Below are 14,425 nucleotides of genomic sequence, written 5' to 3'. Positions count from 1 at the left end.
ATGAACGCCGGTGGAAAAATGATTTAGCACATATCGCCATTTTAAGGGCACCGTTTTACGTCGCTGACTGAAGCGGAAATACATCGCGTGTAACAAATCACCTACTAGAATACCCCCCTCCCCCTCCAAAAAAAATTCAGCTAACTGGTTTTTGAAACGTACCCTAAAGTTTCTTTTTTTAATCTTTTTTTTTTTGTTATGATAACAATTTTTATTTGCCTTACATGACAGCACATTTACAATACTGAACACTACTAACATTTCTTACAATACTAACAATACTTACCACAATAACTATATCTACAACGTTAACAATACTTACTATACTTACAATACTTACTATAGTTACAATACTAAAATAACTTACATGGAAGGTAAAAAAAGGAAAGAAAAATACACTTATTTGAGTCTAGCCAGGAAATAAATTGTAAATACGAAGAAATAACAATAAAAATAATACGGGATATTGTGATATCAGTGCGAGCGCGTCAGACTGTGCCCGAAATAAAATTTTTTGAGGTTGCCATAAAAAGGCAGTTATGGCTACAAATTGTTTGGTGAGTGCTTTCTCGTGCAGTTGTATTTTGTAGAGCTCAAAATCTAAGGATTCGCCCAATCCAAGCACTTATATATGAAATATTTTGCAGCGAGTAGTGCGAAATTGTTTGAAACTTTAGACTTGCAATAGCGAATTAAACCATACAGGATTGACTCTCTTGATAGATTGAGATTTACATTTGTCATTATAAACCACCATGCGCGGAAGGATCTCCAAAAATGTTGGACAAAGGGACAGTCAACCAGCATATGTTGTAAAGTTTAGTCGGCAGTATAACGCATGCGAAAGCGTAAGCATAAAAAGAAGACGGACAAACACATAGTTTTTAAACTGCTTGCGGCTAACAACTATTGTAGTTGAAGCATAAGGGAAATGACATGATAAGTTTATGCATCAACTGGAAAATCGGAAAAAAATCCGAGTTGCAGATGGGATTTGAACCTACGACCCTCCGTGTTCTAATTGGATGCTCTAACAACTGAGCTACTGAGCTCCATGGTGCGCAAGGGTGAAATGTGGGTCTTTGACTAGAACTGCATCACGCAGTCACATAGTCAAATCAACTGGCAGGCCCATATGACTCATAACTGCATCACGCAGTCACATTGATGCATAACTTAGTTATCATGTTGTTATTTCTACAAAAGAGTCTTTGGTGGTTGTTTATCAGGGAAATGATAAGGAAAAATAATTATTTAGTCCTTGTGCTCACGTTTCCATTGATCTCGTTTCTACGTTCACATCACTGTACATGTTTACGCTTATAGTTGGGCCTGTGCTTCCCTTGAAGCCGCGTTTGAAATTTTCGTATTAGCACTTTTATGCTTAGGCATAAAGCAGGATGGTAATCGGGATGTCATACTAAGGATACATGTTTCTAGAGAGGGGGGGCCACTCAATTGTCTCAAGAAGACACCCTACTTGTCGAGGTGAGAATAAAGACCTTTGTATTAAATGAACTTAAATATATTTTAACAAACACAAATCACCGCTGCCAAAAGAGAAAATCAGCTGACAGTGTTACTGAAAACAAAAAAAGGAACCTGCACAGAAGAACGCCCCAAGCTTTTTTTCTTTATCCATGAAATATTTCTGTCCGAAATGTTTTTTTTTTTTCTTCCGTTATCTGAGTAGGAAAAAAAGTTAGCTATAAAAGAATAATCAGAGGCATACGAAACGCATCATTCACACGCCCCTTGTAGCTTTATACTTACCGAGAGCGAAGAGGTAAAATCTGCATGTTGTCTAGGTCTTCAGAGGGTGTTAGCCCCAAATCAGTAGGCTAGGAAGGATGATTCCTTTTGGCGTTGTTACCAAGGCGATGGTTTCTTTGAAAAACTGAGAACGTGAAACTTAAAGACTTTTCTTTTTCCTTTCTTTCTTTTTTTTTTTTTCGGGGAAGGGGAGGGGGGGGGGGGGGGGGAGAGGGTGGAAGTTAGCAGTGCTCAAAATTGGGAAAAGCTATACTGCAGATCGAGCCGTCAAAAAAATACTGAACATAACATAACATCACGGTAGGATTCCATGATTCCAAAACATTTTGACCAGCATGTTCAACTAGATTTCTACCCGGTACAGAAAAGTCACCGAGCACAAAGTTTGCTCAACTTTAGTGCAACATACATTCACGTATGAAGAGAAGATGGGCAAAAAATTGAATTATTGATGAGCCTTGCATGTCCTTGCTTTCCTGGTGCTTTCCAAGTGCCATTGCAGTTGCATAATACCAGGTATCTCGATCATAATTTTCTTGTGTTTCTTCTTCTGAATCACTTGTCGTTATCAGATTGTTTTATTGTTTCCAGAGTAATAAATCAAACACGAGAAAGCGTGTTACAAGGTTAGTGTAAAGAAATACGCACTGATGAGCGCCATATAATTGTTTTCCAAAAAAACTCCTTATATAACCAGCAACGCTACCACTCCCGACGAGTTTACTCATTTTTTTAATTTTCAAAATCACTTAAGTCAATTATCAGTCGTTCTCACATCTTATTTTTTTTTCCTTTTTTGCTGGGTTTTTAATGTTATACACTTTCGGTTATTTTCCCCCTCTCAGTTTTTAAGTTTCGAAAAGTTTCGAAGAAACTCGGCATATACAAGGGATAACAAGAAAATAACAGTTATTGCCAAACACTTACACTTAAAAGCTGACTCGGCATTCCAATTAAGGGCGAAGACACCGTTTGAAAACTATAAATAAATTATGTTACCCTTTCTTTCACAGCTTTTATCTTCCTGAAATTGAAACTAAAACACCTTTATTTAAACAGGGTTGTCCCTTCAGGACATATATTAAAACAGACCTGCTATCGATGAGAGCCCTGGGTACTAGTAAGGCAAGGTAAAAATTAAATAACTTAATCCACAAAGTTAAGAACAATAGCCTTAACAACAAGATCTTTAACAGCTAAAAAAAGTGAAATTATGTTACACAACAGCTGTAAGGGAAGGAACACTTCGCAGTTCGCACTTCGTTTAGCAGTTTCGGTGCCGAACCCTTAGTAAAGAATCGGGTTTGACGATAAATTAAGATCAGAACTCATGTATATGTGGCTTGTCTTGCGAGAAAAATCGCTTGAGTTGAGGAAGCCGGTGTAATACTGTCTTTCTCTATCGCCCAATCTTCAGAATAATTGTTCTAAAAAGTAGTTCCTTTTTTCTGGTTGGAACGTTCCCAATGGGAATTAGAGTTTCATTTACATGTGTCACATCTTCAAGCCCTTGGCTTTGACAGTTGTGCAGAATATGTCTCAGCCGAAATCCCAGTTTTGGGGGTAAATCGGAAAACGTTCTACACAGACCGAAATTCGCAACCGAGATTTCCGGAATCCTTAGTAAATGGTAAAGAGCCAATGTCTTCAACGAAGACACGGAACACAGAGGCAGATGCAAATGGCAATCGAAATTTCATTTTAGTCTCTTATATCGAACAAGAACGTCTGCCGGCGATGTGTCCATAATCTTTCTTTTTCTTTTTTTTTTTTTTTGTCTGCTTCAACATCCCTTTCTAGATTTTAAATGAAGCTTGGGAAGCCTAATGTCCATAAAAATTCGTCTTTCTGTGTTACAAGGCTCAAAATTCAGTATCCGTTTCCCTTATCACTTTCTGAGCAACTAACCTTAGTTTCCATAAACTTCAAAATAAATTTTAACACATCACAAATTAGAACTAGCTCCATGAACAAAACATTTGTCTGATTGTCTCTTTAACCGCTTGCCTTACTTCTCTGATCTTCCAGCAGTAAAGAATCGGGTTTAATGACGAGTTGAGATAAACTAAAGTGAATGTAACTTGCCACGCGAGATATATAGCTGAATTCGGTGTACACTGAATTGTCAAAAACTCCACTACTACATATGGAAAGTAACAAATGAACAATGTGAACTGCACCCACAGTGCACTGGACACTGTCTTTCTGTATCGAGCTATGTTCAGTGGAATTGTTTGGCTCCCATGTCTTTGAACATTGTTGGTTTGTACTTGATGTTGACGATGACGCAGCGTGAGGAAAATCTTCGTGTAGCAGTAACTCGAAGTTACTAAACACAGTACTATAGCAGTACAGATTATGTATGGTGACGATGCAGGGTTAAGCAAAACGAATCTTAGTATTACACAGACTATAGCGACAAACCAAAATGCAGGTATAGCCGCATATGTTCGCTTTAAAGTTACAACTTGTCTGTATCTGAGTCCTAACAACAGGGCAAGAAGTCTATCCACGCTTATTCCAGTCGTTATCAACAAAGATACTGCACACAACGTAGAACTTGTTCCTCCAAATACGAATAATGGGTAACGACAGATCAACACAGAGATCAGTTGCCGCTAGGTTACGAAACAAGAGTTTGGACGGCGGATGAAGCGAAGACTCCTTGTGAAGTGCGACTAGGATCAGAGTGTTCCCCAGAAATGCAACGATCGACAACAAGATGTTCAAAACTGAAAGGCACATCAGCTGTTTTTGTGTACCCCCGCTTATTTCTGCCGAGCAAAAGAAATCTTCATATTCCCTTTTCCTGTTTTCATCACCAGTAAAGTTTGTTATTGCCATTTGGCTCGGAATATAAATACCGCCCTGGCTTGAGCGTATTCCCACTTCTTCAAAGAGCGATTAATTAATTATCTAATTTTTCCCTTGAACGAAAAGCAGAGTTAGTTTCATTGAACTAGCAAAATTCCGTCAGGTAATAAATAAACACATTTGCAAGACTTCCTCTTTCTTTATAAAATGTTTTTCCTGTTTGTCAGTTTTAGCTGTCAACTGATACGAATTGATATGAGCGCCTAAGGTGTCAAATTGTCCTTATCAATTTTCGCTTGAATTCGCGCAGCTTTTCTCCACTCGGGCCTCGGCTCGGCTTGACAAAGTTATTAACCTTGCTACGCTCATGATCAGACCTTCGGCCATCGCTTCGCGATGAATAATGGAAGTTTTAATTCAATAATTTAAAATAAAAACAAGCGATTTTACAATTTGGACTGTCGTCTCGATGACACCATGTCATCATTTTCCGTGTAATTATTAGAGGTCTTATCAGTATAGGGAAAATTTAAGCGTGCAAAAGTTTAGCTGCATATTAAAAATACAATGTGATATGGCGCAACCGAATCCCAAATGATGAGCACAGCTTCTAAAGTTGTGTATACTTAAACTTTATGAGTTAAAGATAAGACACGTTTGAGAACATTCTCGTGTTTGTCTCTGCCTTATTGTGGCCACCTGTTAGTGGCTGTCTTGAGTGTTGGCCGGATTTGTTTAAATAAAACGATATGTAAAACACTTTTAAAGTCAACAAGTAAACGGCAACTTATTAGCAGTATTCAGTTTTGTTTGCTACGCTGTATTAAATTTGAATTCTTTCTGTGCACAATCTTTAAACTGGATTAAGCTTAACATTTGTACTGGTAAAACCTTTCATGATAGAATTACGGCTTAAAAAAGATACTCTCACCTGTCATTAAAGCATGGCGGTAAACCGGTTACTCAGAGAATCGAAACTTAGTAATGTAAGAACTAAGTTTAATCTTAGTTAGACCTGAGTGTTGCGTATCGTCCGTATTTGGGTTTACAATCATTTGCACCGTTCTACACTATGACTTAATATGCCTGCAAGGTTTTTGGGCTTGTTTCCTTATACAAACAAGCAAAGATTAAACTTATACAAAATTCCTTGAAAGCCTTTTCCCGTGTTCAAAAATGTATTTTGAATTTTATATCAAATCCAGCTCACGATAGTTTTAAAAAGAAGAACAACACTATAGTCAATGATTAACAGTTCCTCGCACTGCGTTAGGCCATTTCTGTGTTGCTTTAAACCTCATTATGAATACAAGGCTTAGTTTGAATTTTTTTATTTCAAAATTAATTTTGTTTCCATATGAAAACTAATATTCATAATAAATACTTTGTATTTAGCCTCGCTTTTACAATCAGGTTCCAAGCAACTCGGCAATGGCCTATTGAATAATCATCAGTAAATGACGTAATTAATATTTAAAACACACTTTTCTCTGGAACGAAAAGCAGGCTATAAATAAACACATTTGCAGGACTTCCTCTTTCAATAACTTCATTTATAAAATGCTTTTCCTGTTTGTCAGTTTTGGCTGTAAACTGATACGGATTAATAGGAGCGCCTTATAAAGATAACATCAAACAAAAATATTTCAAATGTGGTCTTTTGTTTTCCCAGATCGTTTTCTGGCCTTTTAAAGACATATTTGTGTAATCTAAATCCAGGTCGATCTGTCGGATGCTTTAACTGAAGTTTAAATTGCAGAACGTTTAAGGGAATGGAATCTTATTTCTCGAATTTACGAGCTGTGGCAACTTTTATGAAAACGTTAACTGACCTTGTTTTCGTATTTTTAACGAGATATTTGCCCCTTCGTCAACGAAAGTTATTATTTTTTCATTTATTTTACGACTAAATCCAAATTTCTAAGGTGATTATGATATTCCGAACAGATATTCACCGAAACGAACCGTTGGGTGTCCCTGGTGCATAAGCCGTATGTATCCCATGGCAACTTGAAATGTTGCGTGAAAATGGTAAACAAATCAATTCGACATTATAGTGAAATAAATATCTTCTAGTTTTATTATTTTACCGTTTTTATAGTTAGAACCTTTTAGTTTATTATTTAACTGAGTGAGATCAGTTTCGATATCAAACGCTTAATCACCTCTTGACTGAATTTTACTGAAACAAACAAAACAAATTGGCAACAAATATCTTTATTAGTTTTCAGTTAAAAGAGCTTTTAAGTCTACGAACTTATGACAAAGGATAAGGAAATCAATCTGGGAGGAAATATCTCTATTGCTTTATTATTCAATAAGATTGTTGAATAAGCGCTACCCTTCCTTCTTTACTTTTTTTCCTGAGCTTAAACGTTAGAGCTGATGGTAAACAAATTCGACAGTGAACAAATTTATTATATCTCAGTTTGACCGTTGTAAATCGGCCTACGCTAGCCGCTGCTTCACTTTTTCCATGCTCAAAGTCGGGCTACAAGGTTAGGGTACAGAAATAAATTCGACAGCATATATATTATTATTTTTTAGCTCATAGTTTTAGCTGAATTTTAAATGTTGTAACCTTTATGCTAAGCAAAAAATCGCAAGTGTCATAAAATTGTTTTCGAAATAAACTTCATATAACCAGCAACGCTATTACCCCGACAAGTTTACTCATTTTTTTTATTCTTTACGAAATCAGCTATTTAGGTCAATTATCAGTCGTTTTCACATTTTAAATTTTCCTTTTTTGTCCGAGTTTTAAATGTTAAACATTTCTCCCTCTCAGTTTTCTAAGTTTCGAAAAGTTTCGAAGAAACTCGGCATATATCAGAGGAATAACAAGAAAATAACATTTATTGCTATACACTTGCACTTACAAAATTGACTCGGTATTCCAATAAAGGGCGAAGACACCGCATGAGAACTATAATTCTCAAACTCATTAATAATTCATGCAGTCAAAAGCCAATAAATGACCTCCATTTCGGTCAGGTGGATGAATCTTGATACCCCAATGAAACACCAGATGAAACACCACCAGGTTTTCATCTGAGATGAAACATGTTTTTCATCTGAGATCAAACATTTGCATTTTAATGAGATTAATTTCTTATTGTTTCATTTGAGAAGACATGTCAAAAACTCGGGCTCACGGGTTCCAAATATCTCGAAACAGATGAAAGCACTCGGCCTGCGGCCTCGTGCTTTCATCTGTTTCTCAGTATTTGGAACCCGTGATAAAGCACTCGCCCTCGTTTTTGACATATTACATAAATTATGTTACCCTTTCTTTCACAGCTTGCTTTATTTCCCTAACCTTCCTGAAATTGAAACTAAAACACCTTTATTTAAAAAGGGTAGTTCCTTCAGGCCATATATTACAACAGACCCGCTATCAATGAGAGCCCTGGGTAATAGTAAGGCAAGGTAAAAATTAAATAACTTAATCCACAAAGTTAAGAACAATAGCCTTAACAATGAAAGATATCTTCAACAGCTAAAAAAGTTTAAATTATCTTGAAAATATATTAAAAAATTACACAACCGCTGTAAGGAAAGGAACGTTTCCCAGTTTCGGTGTGAACCCTAAGCAAAGAATCGGGTTTGACGATAAATTAAGATCAGAACTCAAGAATATGTGCAGTGGCTTGTCTTGCGAGCAAAATAGCTTGCGTTGAGGAAGCCGGATGTAATACTGTCTTTCTGTATCGCCCAATCTTCAGTGGAATCATTTGCCTTCGGTTTCTGGAAAAAAACTGAAATTTTGTTTACAAGGTAGTTCCTTTAATTTCTTCTGATTGGAACGTTTCCAATGGAAATTAGAGTTTCATTTACATGTGTCACATCTTCAAGCCGTTGGCTTTGACAGTCGTGCAGAATATGTGTCAGCTGAAATTTCAGTTTATTCGGGTTGATGGAAAACGTTCAGCCCAGACGGAAATTCGCAACCGAAATTTCCGGAAATCTTTAGTAAATGGTAAACAGCCAATGTCTTCAACAAAGACACAAAACACAGCGGCAGATGCAAATGGCAATCGAAATTTCATTTCAGTCTTTTATAACAAACAAGAACGTCTGCGGGCGATGTGTCTGAATTTTAAATGAAGGCTAGAAAGCCTTTTGTCAATAAAAAGTTTTCTTTCTGTGTCAATAGGTTCAAGGCTCAAGATTCACTATCCATTTCCCTCATCACTTTCTGAAAACTAACCTCAGTTTCCATACAGTTTAACAGAAATTAACACATTACATTGAACTAGCTCCATCTACAGAATATTTGTCTAATTGTCTCCCTCACTGCTTGCCTCACTTCTTTGATCTTCCAACAGTAAAGAAACGGGTTTATTAACGAGTTGAGATAAACTAAAGTGAGTGTAACTTGCCATGCGAGATACATAGCTGAATTAGGTGTATTCTGCATTGTCAAAAACACCACTACTCCATATGGAAGATAACAAATAAACAATGTCAACTGCACCCACAGTGCACTGGACACCGTCTTTCTGTATCGAGCTATGTTCAGTGGAATTGTTTGCCTTCGTTCTCTTTGAACATTGTTGGTTTGTATTCGATGCTGACGATGACGCAGCGTGACGAAAATCTTTGTGTAACAGTAACACAAAGTTACTAAACACAGTGCTACACCAGTAAAGCGAAGATATCGTGCCGATACAGGGTTAATCCAAAAGAAAATTGGTAAATTGAGTATAGAGACAACCCATAACACAATTATACTCACACGTGCCCTCTTTACGGTTACAACTTGTCTGTATCTGAGTCCTAACGACAGGGCAAGAAGTCTGTCCACGCTTATTGCAGTCGATGTCAACAAAGATGCTGCACATAACGTATAACCTGTTACTACAAGTGCGGCAATTGTATAACGACACATATTCCATTGCTTCCTCGCCAGAAATATCCAGGAAATAACGGCAAGAGGCTCCGCAAGGATGCCAACAAAGAGATCAGTTGTCGCTAGGTTACGAAATAAGAGTTTGGACGATAGATGAAGGGGAGACTCCTTGTAAAGTGCAAATAAGATCAGAGTGTTCCCCAGAAATGCAATGATGGCCATCAAAATGTTCAGGACTGACAGGCATATCAGCTGGTTTTGTGTACCTCCGCTTAATTCTGCCGAGCAAAAGACATCTTCGACTGCCGTTTTCTGGTTGACATCGCCAGAAAAGTTTGTTATAGCCATTTCGCTAGAATGTGAATGCCACGCATGTGTTTTTCCGCTTCTTCAGAAGAGCGAATAACTGATTGCAAAAACGTTGACACCTAAAAAGCATAAACTGTGAATGATGAGACCAAATGGCTTAATGGGTATAAGTATACTAAATCTATTTGCATAATATTCTATTCTCGTGCGATGGTTGATACTGAACCAAAATTAGTTGTACGTTGTGAATGATGGAAACTGTCCAAGCTTTCCTTAAAGTGTCAAGTTCGCCAACGAGGGCCAATTTTTTAACGCTACTCACAAGTCCGTTGGTTCTCATCGTTCATATTTTATGCTTTTTAGGTGTCAATGTTTTTTGCAATCGAGTCTATATATTTTTGCTCGAATTCGCGCAGCTTTTCTTCGCTCGGGCTTCGGCTCGTCCCGGCAAATTTATTAACCTCGCTACGCTCATGATCAGACCTTCGGCCCTCGTTTCGCGAGAAATAATTGAAGTTTTCATTCAATAATTTAAAATAAAAACCACCGATAGCAATTTTGAATGACGTTTCGATGGCGCCATGCCATCATTTTCCGTGTCCGATTATGCGGATAGTTATCAGAGGTCTTATCAGTATCGGGAAAATTTAAGCGTGCAAAAGTTTAGCTGCATATTAAAAATACAATGTGACATGGCGCAACTGAATCCCAAATGATGAGCACAGCTTCTAAAGTTGTGTATACTAAAACTTTATGAGTTAAAGATAAGACACGTTTGAGAACATTCTCGTTTTTGTCTCTGCCTTATTGTGGCCACCCGTTAGTGGCTGTCTTGAGTGTTGGCCGGATTTGTTTAAATAAAACGATATGTAAAACACTTTTAAAGTCATCAAGTAAACGGCAACTTATTAGCAGTATTCAGTTTCGCTTGCTACGCTGTATTAAATTTGAATTCTTTCTGTGCACAATCTTTAAACTGGATTAAGCTTAACATTTGTACTGGGCAAACCTTTCATTATAAAATTACGGCTTAAAAAAGATACTCTCAATTGTCATTTAACTATGGCGGCAAACCGGTTACTCAGAGAATCGAAACTTAGTAATGTAAGTTCTAGTTTGACACAAGAATTCTTAGCTAGACCTGAGTGATGCGTATCGCGCGTATTTGGGTTTACAATCATTCGCACCGTTCTACTTAATATGCCTGCAAGGTTCTCGGCTTTGTTTCCTTATACATCAAGCAAATATTAAACTACAACAAAATTTCTTGAAAGCCTTTTATCCGTGTTATAAAACGTTGGTATTTTTACTTTTATATGAAATCCAGTTCAGCATAGTATTAAAAAGAAGTATACAGGGAGACATCCCTATAGTCAATGATTAACAGTTCCTTGCGCTGCAGTAGGCCATTTCCGTGTTGCTGTAAACCTCGTTATGAAAGTCAGTCTTAGTTTAAAGCTTTTCACACCAAAAGTACTTTTGTTTCCATAAAAAAACTAATTTTCATAATAAATACTGTGTATTTAGCTTCGCTTTTAAGATAAGGCTCGAATGGCCTATTGAATAATCATCAGCGAATGACGTAATTAATATTTAAAACTCACTTTTCTCTTGAACGAAAAGTAGAGTTAATTTCATTGAACTAGCAAATCCCTCAGGTTATAAATAAACACATTTGCAAGACTTCCTCTTTCAATAACTTCCTTTATAAAATGCTTTTACTGTTTGTCAGTTTTGGCTGTAAACTGATAGGGATTAATAGGAGCGCCTTATAACGATAACATCAAAGAAAAATATTTAAAATGTGGTCTTAATGTGTTCCCAGATCGTTTTCTGGCCTTTTAAAGACATATTTGTGTAATCTAAATTCAGGTGGATCTGTTCGAATGCTTTAACTGAAGTTTCAATTGCATGAAGTTTTACGGAATGGAATCCCATTTCTCGAATTTACGAGCTGTGGCTACTTTTCCGAAAATGTTAACTGACCTTGTTTTCGTATTTTTAACGAGATATTTGTCCCTTCGTCAACGAAACTTTTTAGTTTTTCATTCATTTTACGACTAATATCAAATTTCTGAGGCGATTATGATATTCAGAACAGATATCCACCAAAACAAACCGTTGGGTGGCAACTTGAAATGTTGCGAGGAAATGGTAAACAAATAAATTCGACAACTGAAATAAATATCTTCTTGTTTTGTTATTTTACCGTTTTTATAGTTAGAATCTTTTAATTTATTATTTTACTGAGTGAGATCAGTTTCGATATCAAACGCTTCATGATCTCTTGACTGACTGAATTTTACTGAAACAAACAAAAAAAATTGGCATCAAATATCTTTATTAGTTCTCAGTTAAAAGAGCTTGTAAGTCTACGAACTTATGACAAAGGATAAGGAAATCAATCTGGGAGGAAATATCTTTATTACCTTATTATTCAATAAAATGTTTGAATAAGCGCTACCCAAAGTTTCCTTTTGAAAGTTGTTTTCCTGAACTTAAATACTGAGAGCTGATGGTAAACAAATTCGACAGTGAACAAATTTATTATATCTCAGTTTGACCGTTGTAAATCGGCCTACGCTAGCCGCTGCTTCACTTTTTCCATGCTCAAAGTCTGGCTACAGGGTTAGGGTAAAGAGATAAATTCGACAGCAAATATACTATTATTTTTCAGCTCATAGTTTTAGCTGAATTTTAAATGTTGTAACCTTTATGCTAAGCAAAAAATCGCAAGTGTCATAAAATTGTTTTCGAAATAAACTCCATACAACCAGCAAAGTTATTACCCCGACAAGTTTACTCATTTTTTTATTCTTTACGAAATCAGCTATTTAAGTCAATTATCAGTCATTCTTACATTTTAAATTTTCCTTTTTTTGCCGAGTTTTAAATGTTAAACATTTCCCCCTCTCAGTTTTCTAAGTTTCGAAAAGTTTCGAAGAAACTCGGCATATATCAGAGGAATAACAAGAAAATAACAGTTATTGCTATACACTTAAACTCACAAAGCTGACTCGATAATCAAATTAAGGGCGAAGACACCGCCTGAGAACTATAAATAACTTGTATAACCCTTCCTTTCACAGCTTGTCTTATTTCCCAAACCTTCCTAAAATTGAAACTAAAACACCTTTATTTAAAAAGGGTAGTTCCTTCAGGCCATATATTACAACAGACCTGCTATCAATGAGAGCCCTGAGTACTAGTAAGGCAAGGTAAAAATTAAATAACTTAATTCACAAGGTTAAGAACAATAGCCTTAACAACAGGATCTTTAACAGCTAAAAAAAGTTAAATTATCTTGACAATATATTAAAAAGTTACACAACCGCTGTAAGGAAAGAAACGCTTTGAAGTTTCAGTGCGAACCCTTAGTAAAGAATCGGGTTTGACGATAAATTAAGATCACAACTCATGTATATGTGGCTTGTCTTGCGAGAGGAATAGCTTGAGTTGAGGAAGCCGGATGTAATACTGTCTTTCTCTATCGCCCAATCTTCAGAATTTTTGTTTTTAAAGGTAGTTCCTTTTTTCTGGTTGGAACGTTCCCAAAGGGAATTAGAGTTTCATTTACATGTGTCACATCTTCAAACCCTTGGCTTTGACAGTTGTGCAGAATATGTCTCAGCCAAAATTGCAGTTTTTGGGGTAAATGGAAAACGTTCTACCGAAAGGAAAATTCGCAACTGAAATTTCCGGAATTCTTTAGTAAATGGTAAACAGCCAATGTCTTCAACAAAGACACGGAACACAACAGCAGATGCAAATGGCAATCGGAATTTCATTTCAGTCTCTTATAACGAACAAGAACGTCTGCCAGCGATGTGTCGACAACTTTTTTTTCTCTTTTTTTCAACATCCCTTTCTAAACTTTAAATGAAGCCTGGGAAATATTTTGTCCATAAAATGCCGTCTTTTTGTGTTACCAGGCTCAAGATGCAGTATCCGTTTCCCTTATCACTTTCTGAGATGAGATAGATACTTTATTATAAAGACCATTGCAGCCATAGGCTGAATTACGGGATATTTACAAATTCTAATAATAACAAAGAGAAAATAAGAAAATTATCTACATCTTATAGACATGGCTAAAAATATAATAACAAAAAGGAAATGAGAAAATATCTACATCTTATAGACATGGCTAAAAATAAAACTGTTTTTCAAACGCTCGGTCTTACATAGGGGGAGAGTGAAATCACTTTTGCGTCTCAGTGCATATTTACAACTCTTCCTTTGAAGGAGGAGGCTATGGAGACTGTGGGTGGGGTTACAGACGATCTCGTCGAACAGATCGATTGAAATCTTTTCTCTCCTCTCGTGAAGTTTCGGTAGGCAAACTGTTTCTAGTGCTACACTATATGACAGGTCAGGATAGATGATTCTGAATGCCCTTCTTTGGATCCGTTCCAAATCCACACTAATATAGTTTGGTAGAGAACGATGGAATACAGGACTTGCGTATTCCAGGACGGGCCTAATACATGTCACATAGAATTGCACCAGTTCACTTGATGCCACTCCGGATCTCTTGAGTTGACGTAAAAAGTAGAGACGAGAGGAACATTTTCTAATTAGTTCAGAGCTGTGCATGTTCCACTTTAAATCGTGGCTAATGGTCACGCCTAGCAATTTGGCACTGGTGACTAATTCAAGGGGCTTGCCATTTAGGAC

Source organism: Pavona decussata, unplaced genomic scaffold (assembly GCF_977016875.1).
Source record: "Pavona decussata unplaced genomic scaffold, jaPavDecu1.1 SCAFFOLD_46, whole genome shotgun sequence".
Taxonomy (NCBI): Eukaryota; Metazoa; Cnidaria; class Anthozoa; order Scleractinia; family Agariciidae; genus Pavona; species Pavona decussata.
This window is presented reverse-complemented; position numbering follows the sequence as displayed.